Here is a 13,705-nt window from a genome sequence, read left to right as displayed (position 1 = left end):
AAGTGTTCACTGCACTTGGGTTTCAAAAATAATAGTTTAAATATTAAGCAAAATTAAGTTTTTTCTTAAACGTTGAATACAATTTTTTTCTTTCAATTCGTGTTGTGTGGAGTATCCAAAAGTTTTTGGTCGCCTGCGAGCGATTTTTACTCGAAGTCATTTTTTTATAATTTTGTTGTTCTTTTGATAGAGGTGTTAAGGGGGTCTTCTGGTCTCGAGGCCCTGAAATTAAGGGTTTTTTTGGGGATTGATTGTGACAAATCCTGTGAATATTTAAAAAAAATTTTTTTTTTATTTTAAAGGTACATGTCTTGGCTTTTAAAAAATGGTTTTGACTTTGAAAAAAATTAACACCCGCGACCTTGAAATGGCGCTGAAGACGTCCACCTCCAAACGAAACAGGTCTCCATTTTGGTCACGGTTTTTCCACCTGGGTAATCAGAAAGCAAAAATTAGATATGCGTTGTCTTCAGAGTTGCCCTGGTTAAGTTTTCCCGTGACAGATTTTTTTTTTTAAATTTTTTTCAAAAGTTATGCAACAATTTGCAAAAAAAATTTTTTTTTGCTCATTTTTTGAACTTTAAAAGGTTATAAAAATGGAATGAAAAAAAATTTCAAAAATCGTACACGGGGAAACTTAGCGGTAAGTTTTCCGAACCTTTTAAGACCAAAACCATTGAAATCGGAGTATAACTACTATGAAAAGTGTGACCAAAATGCTTAAAAAACACGATTTTCGGGGAAACGCGTTTAAAGATAAAGTTTATGATAAAACGGCCGGAGGAGGGTACACTTCGGTGCCTAGAAAAATGTGAAAAAATGCGATTTTCAAAAAATCCTTTCTGTGGCGTATTCTCGCATACACATACAACAAAATTATGCAAAAAAAAAAAATCGATTTTTTTTTCGCTGGAGACCAGAAGACCCCCTTAAGACTTATACTACCAAAATCGGCCTATTAACCGATAAGCTACCCATTAGCACACTCACATATATAAAAATGGAATAAAAAATTATTAATTGGAAATTAGAAACTTCCCACTGTGCACTGCACAGTTATTGTGCCGGCACGAAGTGCGGCCGCAAATATATAGCAAAACATTTGCGTTCACTTCACTCTCAGTTACATATTTCTGCCGCCACTTTTTCAGCTAATAAATCACCGTATACGCTTTGCAAGTTTTTATTGCTTTTTTTTATTATTTTATTTGTCCACTTTGCGCGCGCTCTTTAATGACTGTTGCAACATCGCCAACAACAACAATGGTCTACTTGGATCTCTCCTCTATTCTTTACATCTCTCTTGATGCGAGGTTTTATTTCAATGCATTAATCATACTTTGCCTTACTTTAGATGGATTTATAAAAGTGTTTAAATTTTTAATTTTTTAATTATATATTTGTGTACTTTTAACATTGGTCTTAATTATTACATATGTATGCAGACCTGGTCTTTACTTTTAACCTCCACCAAACTTACATTCCATTACGTCTCTATTAGCTGCTCAGTAGCTGAGGTGAGCCACTAAATAAACTCATTTGTTTTTACTTTGCTAATTTTTTCATTTGTTGTAACAACTCATTTTCTGCAATTTCTTTTTGTGTTGTATTAAGTCATCGTTATGCTATCTTTGTTGTCATTGATGTTGTTGTTGGAGTTGCTACCTTTTCATTTATTTTTAACTTTAGTTGTGTGTCTAATTTTCTCTTCAAGCTTCTCATTTGATTTTACACACATCCATAGATTTATTTCGATATGCATATGGATTAGGGCGGTAATTTTTCTTCCAAGAAATTGCATGGCATATTATTAGGTTGGGTTAGGTTAGCCAGGTTGTTTGCCTAAGACAATACATTCGGTGGCCCTAAGGCCCTATGTGATACCTGCATTTGATTTCCATCGGCTGACTAAGTTGTTTAGCCACTTAGATCTTTTTACAAAGGAAACTAGGCCCTTCCAAAATACAATGGGCTCTTTAGCCTGAGAGTTTTAGGAGCCACCAAATCTCCTGGTGCTCCTTGGCTCGACCTTTTCAGGTCCTTCCAGTAAGACATTTTGCAAATTTCCCAGGCCTTCCAAGAAATAATCGCAATCAACTTCTTCTTCTTCTTCTTTGCATTTACAAAATTTGGTTTATTTATTAACATTTAAGAAAAAACTTTACAAAATTTTAGAAAATAGAAATTCACGTATACAGCGTCTCATACCAAATTTTTTTTAGGTTCAAGACGAATGATTATTTTTCTACTTTCACCAGTCGCCGCCATAATGCCTTCCATGTTTGTTTTAGCAACACGCCGTGAAACACTAGTTAAAAGCTATACACTAGGCATATGACGTCTAAGCTCTTTTGGGGGAAAAAGCATAGCATCATGCAATATAGCACTCGTTGGCACAAGAGATTCTACGTTGGATTTCAAGGCAGATATTATTGTCTTTCTTTAACTCCTATTGGAGTGTGTCAAATCGGTATTAACCCATATTTCCAAAATAAACGAAGTTTATTACTACTTCAAAACCATAACTGGCAGCAGTGACGTAGATGCTGATACGCGAGTGCGCCGATACGCTTAGTCTTGCCCTCGCTCGTCACCTGCACCATCACCATCTGGAATTTATGAAGCTTTTATGAGGTCAGCAGAGTGTTGGAACAAATTTTCTAGGAGGAACCAAAAATCAAATGCTGGTGTCTTCATTTTGAAGGAAAATGGAATTTTAAGTAATGATTCACAAAAATGAAAGAGGAAAGTAAAGTTGGCTGTCCTGCTAATCGGAAATGGAAAAGCATCAACTATCAATATGGAATGAAAAATATTTTGCATAAATTTTACTTTTTTAAATCCATAAAAAATATAGTTTCGGATACAACAAGCACTGGGAAACGAAGTGGTGTTGCTTTCCTACTTCAGAGTTCTTTTAGTCATGTTCTTTACCTAATTTAAGGAACGTAATGTGTACGCGTACACCCTTATTGGGTATTTGGCCGAGCTCCTCCTACTATTTGTAGTGTGCGTCTTGATGTTGTTCCACAAATGGAGGGACCTACAGTTTCAAGCCGACTCCGAACGGCAGATATTTTTATGAGGAGCTTTTTCATGGCAGAAATACACTCGGAGGTTTGCCATTGGCTGCCCAGTGGCGACCGCTATTGGAAAAAACTCTTTCTTCATTTGTTGTTTCACCGAGATTCGAACCGATGTTCTCTCTCTGAATTCCGAATGGTAGTCACGCCCCAATCCATTCGGCTACGGCGACCGCCTATTGTATACCTTCTGGGAAATAAGAAAATATTGTGCTGTATGTAGACTTTAGTCCCTCACCGTATATATTTTTCTCAAGTAGTGTTCGCTGCGGGAGGTTTTCGTGACTGTATTATACGGGGCGTCAGGAGTAAGCGGGGACTCAGATACAATTCAGGGCTACAAAATACGCTTCCACAGCTGTTATGGCCTCATCATTTAATGAAAAACGCTTTCCACATATGCCTTTTTTAGGTCTAGAAGCAGATGGATGTCAATAGGGGCCAAATCTCATGGATACGGTGGAAGCAATATATTTCTTCAAGCTCTGCTATGAACTTAAACAAATTGGAATTAGTTCACATGAACTGTAAATTACACGTACATTTACAATAATTTACGAACAATTTCGATGCAGTTTTCGGTGATACTGAATTCAAATGTTTCGGTAAACATTTTCCCGATTTTAAAACAAAATTTGATATTAGCTCTTTGTTCAAAACCTATTTTGGTACCGATGACACAAACATAGTGACACTTTAGACGCAATAACTTTGCCTCCACTGAAGGGAATGTCACCAAGCTTTCACTGGAAGTCAGTTAGAGATGTAACTTCTAACGCACTACGTCACTAAAAAGATGGCGCCATCAAAAATATTTTTATGACGCCAGTCTTTTTTATTTTGGACTTCACCTAGTCTATATATGTACATATACATAAATAAATTAATTGACCTGTTGCCCTGGTATAAAGTGCTTTAACAATCACTTTTAGATTATATTTTCAGCAACAAATTACTTTAGCGTAGTGGTTCTAGGTGAATGTCTCAAGTGAGTTGTTGCATAAATAGACAAACTATGTATTTGTATTTGGTTCAGAGCTCTCATTCAAGGTAAGCGCACGACTAATTTATTCAAATAAATGATTGAAATTAAGATTAAGTGTTGGATAAAATATTTTTGTTCAGTTTTTCACATATGCTTTATTATAGGTACAAGTGCATCTACATATTTGATTATGTGAAATAACTTCACATCTCATAGTTTCTGCATTTCTGTGATAGAAGGAGGTAATTGAAATTAACTGATCTCAGCTGCAACCATGTTTCGAAAATTATTGGTTATTCGCGCTACGCAATAATTATTGCATTATTGAATTTCCAGGAGTCCCCGAAAATGCATCACAATTAGCAGTACGTGCACCATTTCTAACGTTGCAGACTTGACATAGAATTCAGCTGATAAAAATGTTGACATTTTGCTTATATTCCGATTGCATTTTAGAATAAAATGAAAATGTTGCTGAATTTTATAATTAACGGTATACTAGTAGTATGTATTTGTTGTAAGAAAACAGACCGACGGAAAGATTCTGAGGAATATTTTTGGACCTTTGCACGTTGGCGATGGCGAATATCGCAGGCGATGGAACGTTGAGCTGTATAAGCATTACGACGATAGTAGCATAGCGCAGCGAATAAAGATCCGGCTATGTTGGCTGGGTCATGTCGTCCGAATGGACATAAACGCTCCGGTTCTGAAAGTATTCGATGCGGTACGAGCTGATAGTAGCAAACAAAGAGAAAGGTCTTCTATGGGTTGGAAAGATCTGGTGCATAAAGACTTGGACGTACCCGTGCAAATTTATGGATAAAACGCTCTATTTCTTTCAAATATCCTAATAAAAAGAAAAATTACGAGAAATACATAAATAATTTTTCGGAAGAATAACAAAGTCACATCTCAATGATTTCTCATGGCAGTTTTGGCATAACATTTGAAGAAACGCTATATGTGGTTTTTAGCGAGATAGGTTTTTAAATGTAGCCTCTAAAAATGATTTTCAAAAATTATTATGCATTTTTATTATTTTATATTGTATGCCACTTATCATTATTATTATTTCATTTAGTTCCAGGGTGGAACAAAGGCCCACTTTCAGGTGTGAAAAACTTTCTTTGTGCCAAATTTCTGTCAATTTTTATATCTTTGTACTTGCTGCACTCTTTTGCAACCGATCTGAAAAAATAACACTAGAAATCGTTACAATTTGACATTTACTTACAGTTGCTTACTTTGCTTTTGTTTTATTTGTGTATCTAACAGCTGGGCGTTTCGTTTTATTCAAGGCGAATCCAAACAAGGTGATATAAAAACTGAAGGAGGAAGTTCGTGACGAATATAGGTTATTTGGAGTTGTAGAGATAAGATCTGGGGGAATAAATTTTCATTTTGTTCTGTACCTTAAAACCTGATAAAAAGTAACACTACCGGAGTTATCAAAGCTTGAGTTTGGCCTTCTCATTATTTTCACAGTTGAGGGCTTTTAAATTGATTGAGTCTTAATGCTCGGGCGACTCTTGGAAAGTTGCTCTTATGGCAAGAAGTTGTTGATGCAATATACCATAATAATAGATTTTGGAAATGAGCTTTCAAAGGTATTATAAAAATGTACTGGGTTAAATCACTATAGCCTAAGGACTTATTGACTAATTTTGACAAATTATTTGGTTCCAATTTAATTTTAATAATTTTTTTCTGAAAATATTGCACATTCTCCTACAACAATTATAAAAAACTGAAGTTTCAGGCCTTGTGCAAATTTAACGAAAATTCAAAAAATTTTCGTCAAAATTTCAAACAGGGTGGTCAATAGTGTTTTTGTTATTTTCACAGTGACAGATTTAACCCGCATGCAATCTTCTTCCAAGATTATTCCAGTATTATGTCAACCTTGGGAAATATTGCTAATTTGTTTCCAGAGTGAATGATGTGTAGCCCAAACAGTGCGTTTACTGTAAAAAAGTCAAAATTCACTTTTCTGGCGAAGGGCATTTCCATCTCGGCGGCAATGTAGCATGCAAAACTGTCGCATCGGGGGATCGAAAATTCTGCGCGTGATCATAGAGGGGCTAATGCATCCTCAAAGATTGATAGTTTAATGCGATGGTTTAGATTTTGGAGCGCTGGCTTCATTGGCCCATTTTTCTTTGAAAATGCAGCTGTAAATGCCATTTCGGTCAACGGTGAGCACTACAGAGGCATGATAAATGATTTTTTGTGACCACGAATTAAAGAAATGTACTTGGACGATCTTTGGCGCTCAATGCCATACAGCTCATGCCACAATCGATCGATTTTGCGCTCGAAAAGTAACCGTTTATCAGACATCCCAGCGATGTCAATAGGCCAACACGGAGTTGCAACTGGAAGTCGTGAAGGACCGATGTTATACGAATAACCCAATAACAATTTAGGCCCTCAAGTCTTTTAATACCGGGCTAACAGGATGCGCTACTGCGAACCCAGCCGAGGAAGACATATGAATCGTAAGTCATAAATAAAAGGAATATTTTTGACTTTGGAAATAAGTGAAAATTAAAAAGTTGTACAGGAATTCATGGAGCACAAAAGTTTCAAGGCTTTGTATATCACGAATTTCAACCACCTCTTATACATTTCGACTAAAATAATTATGCATGTACATAGTCGTCTCGTACGTATATCTATAAATTTTATAATATTAATTTCAACACGCTTGGATAACTCCATTTCTGGAACTTTTCTTTATTTACTATTTCTATTTCATTGTTTAAACTCATAATTGTAATTGCGTAATTTTTTTTGGCAGTTATATTGACAACATCAAAGTATTACTGCTGTTACTCACCGTGTAGCCATTTGTTTCAAATTGTCGTCCCACACATCTACTTTTGTGTTTACCATAGCAGGTAGTCAAGCATAACTGCCCCCCAACTATCAACGGTTGCCAGATATACTTATGTGTACATACACGGTGGGCCATATAGCGTTTGCTTTTTGAACCACCTATATTTTTGAGAATGTTAACACAAATGACATGTCAAAGGTGTTCATAATTTAGTTAAAGGTTTGACATTTACGAAATGGGACGCTATACGCTTGAAAAAAATTGGGGAAATATTGAAAACCTATTTCCAAAGTGGTGAGTCTTCTTCTTCTTTTCTGATTTTCACATCGGTGGCTACGTCAATAAGCAAAATTGTTGGATTTGGGGCTCAGAAAATCCACACGTTACTGTAGAGAAGCAAATGCATCCACAACGAGTCACTGTTTGGTCACCGATAACGACACTAGGGGATCGGAAGCCTAGGAAGGTGGTAAGAGATTCCCGATGAATTTCGTTTAATTTATGACTGCTCATTTCACTAGTTGCAGTCGTGTTTGGTCCTGGATCTCGTTGGTGTAGTAGGTCGTTATATGCAATTACGGTCGTTTCACCTTCTATAGCTATTTTGGACTCGTCAAAACCAAAGCACATTAAACATTATCAATTGCATTCTTGCTGCTGATACTTCTTTAATGTATCGTGATGAAACTTAATGTGCCTTCCACCTCTTGTCCGAAGCTGAAGAGCCGACAGACCAATGTCCGCGAACTGTATCAGCTTGCGCTACTCTGTAACCTCGTGGTAGTGTTCATGAAAAGCAGACTGTATTGATATCATCTCCAACTCTATAGAACGAATATTTACGGAATCCAGTCACATACTCAATAAAATCAATACGCTCAGTCAACACCGCCTAATTTCAAGAAATAAAGCGAATCTGCGGTGATAAAATCATTTGAATGATTATTAAAATCTTGGCGTAATCCCTGACTCAACGAAGATTCCGAATTTCGTTAAGTACAAAATGATTTGAAATCAATCCGTTCTTAAATGTAACCTTAAACACAACTTCCCTTATTTTCTTGCGTCTGTGAAAAGTAAATAGGTGGGTAAGTTATTAAGTTCCTGGAGTTTTTTATAAGGTAATATATTTTTAATGATATCTAATGCAAGTTCTTCAAATTAAACATTAAAACTGTTCCCGAACTGATTCAAGTCTGTCTTTATTTACCGAGATAAGAGTTGGTCTATCGAATGGTGTAAATTATTTTGACCACCGTTTCATGAATCATCAAAATGAGTAATTTGTTCGAGCTGATGGTCGCAAATTCTTTTGGGTAAATTTTGAAAAGCTGCTCTTGTAAAATTTGGACTTTGGATAAAGTCTGACCCAAGACCATTTTCCCATATGTTCGAAATTTGTTTTCTGTTCGGCAAATATAAAGACAACCATCGAATAAAGTTGTGGAGAACCCTAATCTTGACAACTTTATTTAGGAGCGAAGAGTGCGGAATCTTATAAGAAGACTGTAGAGCTCAATTATTCGATGCTTTCTTGGATGCTATTTGAAGTTGAGAGAAAGATATAGCACTTTGGCGAAACTTACGTGGAGCAGTGGTAGGTTTTGTTGTACTTTAGATGAACTTCTTTTTCACCTATAACCTACATATCTAAACAAAACGTTTGCACATCAACATTTTCATCAGTTTTAACTATTTTTTCTTTCGTTTTTTATTGTTCATTGGTTTCTTTATTTTTTCTTATAAAATTATAACTTATTGCCCCGCAAAAACCATTTAAATACAATTTTCAAATTTCACCCAAAAAATTGGAAAGATTTCACAAAGTATTCATAGATTAGAATTATTTATAAAAATAAATCGTCATAAAATTATTATAAAAGTCCACGGTTTTAATTTGAATTTCGAGAAAGATTTTTAGTATGCAGTTCTATGTTTGTTAAGTTTTAGTATAATGAAATGCTTAAAATTTAGGAAAAAGTTGCTAAAAAATCCCCCGATTTATTATATTTTTTTATCTTAACGGGGTTACGCATCTCCATATAACGAGTGCTTAAAACATAACAAAATGCTTCTGTAATGATCCTTAGAAGTCTAAATCGGTCAAGATTCGGTTGAGCTATGTAAAGTTTCCTTAAACCTAAAAAATCGAAAATAGCATGAAAAATGTCATTCTTTTTATTATATTACATATACGAGTATGCATAAATATGAGGGTTGTCTTTGGAACACTGGAAATACTTAGCTCGTAAAATTATTTCGTGAGGTGGTTCACTAGGATTATCGACACAGAAGTTACTTTGACTTTTGCCGTTGAAGCACCTGACTTAGGCACTGTGAAACGCTGGTACAACGAGTTCCAACATGGCCGCCGATCCTTGGCGGGTGAAATTCGTGATAATCGTCCAAAGCGGATATTGTGCGAGAAACAATAGATGTTATGCTTCAATTGATATTGCGACCATCTTGATGTATAGGGAGATAGAGGTCCTCTTGTTTGTGCTCGTTGAATATCGCAAAGGATACCCAAAAAAGCACCCGTGTCGATTGTTGTATATATTCTGCGGCGGTGGTTCAAAGCACGTCTTTGACATTGTAACAGATCACGAATCTTGGACCTATGCAATAGCGATCGACAGGATGGGTTTTCCAAGACGAGCTTATTCCAACAAAATTTGTTCGCGGAAAAACACCTCAAATCAAATGTCGCTTGTTTTTCGGAAAATTTGGTCATTTCCCAACTGTACCACTAGAGAAAACTAAAACAGTCAATTCCGAGTGGTATAAAACCATTTCTTTGCTAGGAGTTTTCATAGAACTGAAAAAATCGCCGATGACGAATCATCCTTCACCAAGGCAAAAAGAGAGCTTTTGAGCATTCGAGCAAGATCGAATTAATAGGGCAGCCGTCTTTCAGTCATGATTTGGCACCTAATGGTTTCTTTTTGTTCCCGAACACCCAAAATAAAACCCGAGGTAAACGTTTTTCAACGGCAGAAGGAGCCTTTAAACAGCTAGTTTTGGAGATATCCACTTTTGAGTGGCAGAAGGGCTTAAAAATTAATGCAGAAGTGTGTTGGCTTCCACTCAGAATATTTTGAAAAACAATAAAGCATTTTTCGATATGCGGCCAATAATGAAAACGGTGTAAAATAAAGCAAGTTTCGCTATTATTTTACACCGTTTTCATAATTGACCGCAAAATATAAAAGGTAACCCTCATATTTAAATATGTATACATACATATATTTGTACGCTGATGCATAATTGAAGACAAACAGAAGCACTGAAACTTGAAAAATTTTTAAGTGTTACTCTTAACCGTGCATCCGCTGTCTGTTAGTTGGCTAAATGACAGTCCAGAGTATTGTTTTCAAACGCGCGGAAACATTTTGCCGAGAGTAAACGCGAAGAAAGAAGATCAGTAATGGATTTCAATCGTAGTAGAGTGATTGAATTATATTTGGTTGGAAAATCACAACCAGCCATTGTTCGTGAGTTCGGACACCTTAAAGTAAATACAATTTTTGTTTATCGCACTATGATACTGGTACCATCGCGAAACATCATAGAGGTGTTTATCAAAAGACTGCAACGTCACGTGAAATGGTCCAAAAAGTAAAGAAGCGACTTGAGCGCAATCCCCGACGAAGTGCCAATCAAATGGCGAAAGAACTGAAAATATCTGACCGTAGCATCCGTCGCATACTGAAAAATGATCTCAAAGTCAAGTCTTACAAGATCCAAAAGGCGCATGATCTCACACAAAAGCAGCAACAAGTCGGAGTTGAGAGAGCAACAAGTAGGAGTCGATAGAGCGATTTTTCAAATTGAGCAATTCGTTAACTCCCAAAACGATAGGGTTTTTTGACCAACCGTTCATATGAGAATTTGAGTCATCGATTGGCCACCAAGAGACGGCACCCGCCACAGGTAATGGTTTAGGCCACTGTAGCCGCAGATGGGCACTCTCCAATCGTTTTCATCGAGCCTGGCGTCAAGGTAAATGCGAAACATTATCGGGAGAGTAATCTGGGTGTTGAAGCAATGGGCAGACAAACATTTCGGTGCCAGATCATTTACGTTTCCACAGGACTCGGCACCGTCTCACAAAGCTCGAGTGAACCAAGAATGGCGAAAAACAACGTTCCGAACGTCATAACGCCCACACAATAGCTCTCAAATACGAATCGGATGGATTAATTTGGCGATTTGGGGGCGATTTTGGAGAGCAAATTTCGAACTAAAAGATTCACCGGACTAGAGGTCCGCGAGTGGCCCAAAATACCTGCAAGCCACCTGCGGGCAGCTTCCGATTCGTTACTGGACCGTCTCAAGGCCCTAATCAAGACGAAAGGTGGGCATATCGAGAAAGAGTAAATTGATTCTTAATTTTGTATTATTTTCACACATTTTTTACTTTGAATTGAATAAAAGTAATTTTCCAAACGAAATGTATGATGGCCTTTTTAATTGGTTACACTTCGAGTGCCGGACCCTGTACTATGGCAACGCAGCAACAAAATGTCTGTACATATTTGCCATAATGTCAGGTAATTTTCATTTAATTGTGAAACACTTTTACTCCGAGTCAAGTTATAGAAGGCGGACATAAACTATCTTTTATGCCGAAGTGTCGGCCATTGGGCTCACATAAAAAATAAAAGTTAAGTTTCCGAAAAGAGAAATTTTTAGAAATACACCACATATTGAGCATTTCTGAATGAGGGCTTCTGCTGTGTGAATTTCTCTTTCCGCCAATATCTACATTCGTTTATTGACAACAATATTTATTTCTTTCCATTTTGCTATTAATATGCATATATGTATATATGCATACATGAAGTGACTTGCATCAAATACATCAACTAACTACAGGTCATTCACTGCGTCACAGCCTGCATGCAAACGCACACATGTAAACTTGAATGACTTGCAAACCTTTCCACATACTTATATCTGCAGTGCTCGCAAAATATTTACTCAAAATACGTGTCAATTGCTTATTTTGACGCCTGGTGTTGGATAACTTTTCCAATGCACTATATTTGCGCAAGTTTTTCCCTTTCATGCATACCGTAACGCATAGTGCGCCTTCGCCTTTTTAGCATATCATTAAAGCCTACTTATAAGTGCAGACTTAAGTGCCAATTTTTATTTATTTGGTTATATTTTCGCAAAGTGCAGTAAAACGAAAATTTTTTATGTTGGTTTTCGGACAAATAAATTTCCTTTTATTATATGAGCCGCTTTCTTTAAAAGTGATGTAAGTTCATTTTCACAAAATAACAATTTTTTTTTATTATTTCCCTTTTTAAATTACAATCTGTTAAATTTAAACAATAGGTAATTATTTTTAAAGTAGTATTAGAATTCTTTGTTCTCTAACCTATGCTAGAGAAACATTAAAGCGGAAAACGTTCGTCAACAGTTTCTTAAATAAAGGGTTTTTCAATAAGGGCGGGTAGATGTTGAAATGGAATAAAATGTGGCACGTAGCGCCGTCCTGCTGGAACCACATGTCGTCTAGGTTCATATTTGGTAATAATAATAAACAAAAGATTTGACAGATGTCCCCAAAACAAAATGGCTGCCACAGGGCGCCAAAATCGACCCGCGCCTATTGAAAAGCCCTTTATATCAATGAAGAATGCAAACTGGTTAAATAATAAATAATTTGTTGTTTTTCTTATTTAAATATACAGTGCACTCGCGATAACTCGAACTAATTAAAACAGGCGCTGTTCGATTTATCGAATTTGTTCGACTTATCAATTGAGTGTGCTATGTTAAAAAAACAGTCATCGATATCGATTTTTCGATCGATTGTTGAAAATGGAAGCCAGTAGAAAATTTCTGTAGTATAGTTTCGTTATACGAATTACATTTTGGTCCATTGGCTGGATCAATGGTGTCACATTCGGCGGCTTAAACATAGTTAAAATTAAACCATCCTCGGACTTTAATTCGATTTCGTTGGGATGTGATGGGGCATTATCAATTAGAAGAAGAGCCTTCTCAGGTAGTCCCCATCTTTCAAATTTTCTCTTACCTAAATATTAAAGTCATTTAACTTGGTTAAACAAATTGTTTTAATGAATCTGGATTTTACCTGCGGCACGAACGAATTATGAAACCAGTCTTTGAAAATCGCCGAAGTCATCCAGGCTGATTTGGAATTTTTGTACTCCACCGGACAGTTAAAATTTTTGAAAACACGAGGATTTCTTGCTTTGTCAATAACGAGAAGTTTAAGCTTATGGTTGCCGCTAGCGTTAGTGTAAGCCATAAATTGCCTTATCTTTCTTTTTTATAAGACTTATGGTGGACTTGGCTACCCCATATTCCTTCGCTAGAGAAGTAACACTACGTCCACGTTTAATTTTGTTAAGGACTTCAGCCCTCTCTTTTAATGTTAAACACTTCAACCTTTTACGATCCATTACTCACGTGCACTGATATACTACAAATGACAAATTTAAAGCAATTTGGTCAATGCAAGATGTTGTTCCCAGAAAACTAACGGGATATTAACGCCGAAATATTCATATGGACAATACACTAGTATACATATAATTTATATACATATACTATTACATATGTATCTATGTACAAAATGTACATGTTTGAAAAGAATGTGTGTACAAATAAATTTGTTTTTTTGTTCGAGTTATAGCGCTTTTTTATTGTTCGAGTTACAAAGAAGTCAATAGGGGAAAAAATGTGTTCGAGTTAGCACGTCGTTCGACTTAGCGGCTATTCGAGTTACCGCGAGTGCACTGTATTTATAAATTG

This window comes from Anastrepha ludens, chromosome 5 (genome assembly GCF_028408465.1).
Source record: "Anastrepha ludens isolate Willacy chromosome 5, idAnaLude1.1, whole genome shotgun sequence".
Lineage (NCBI taxonomy): Eukaryota > Metazoa > Arthropoda > Insecta > Diptera > Tephritidae > Anastrepha > Anastrepha ludens.
Note: the sequence above shows the minus strand (reverse complement) of the source record.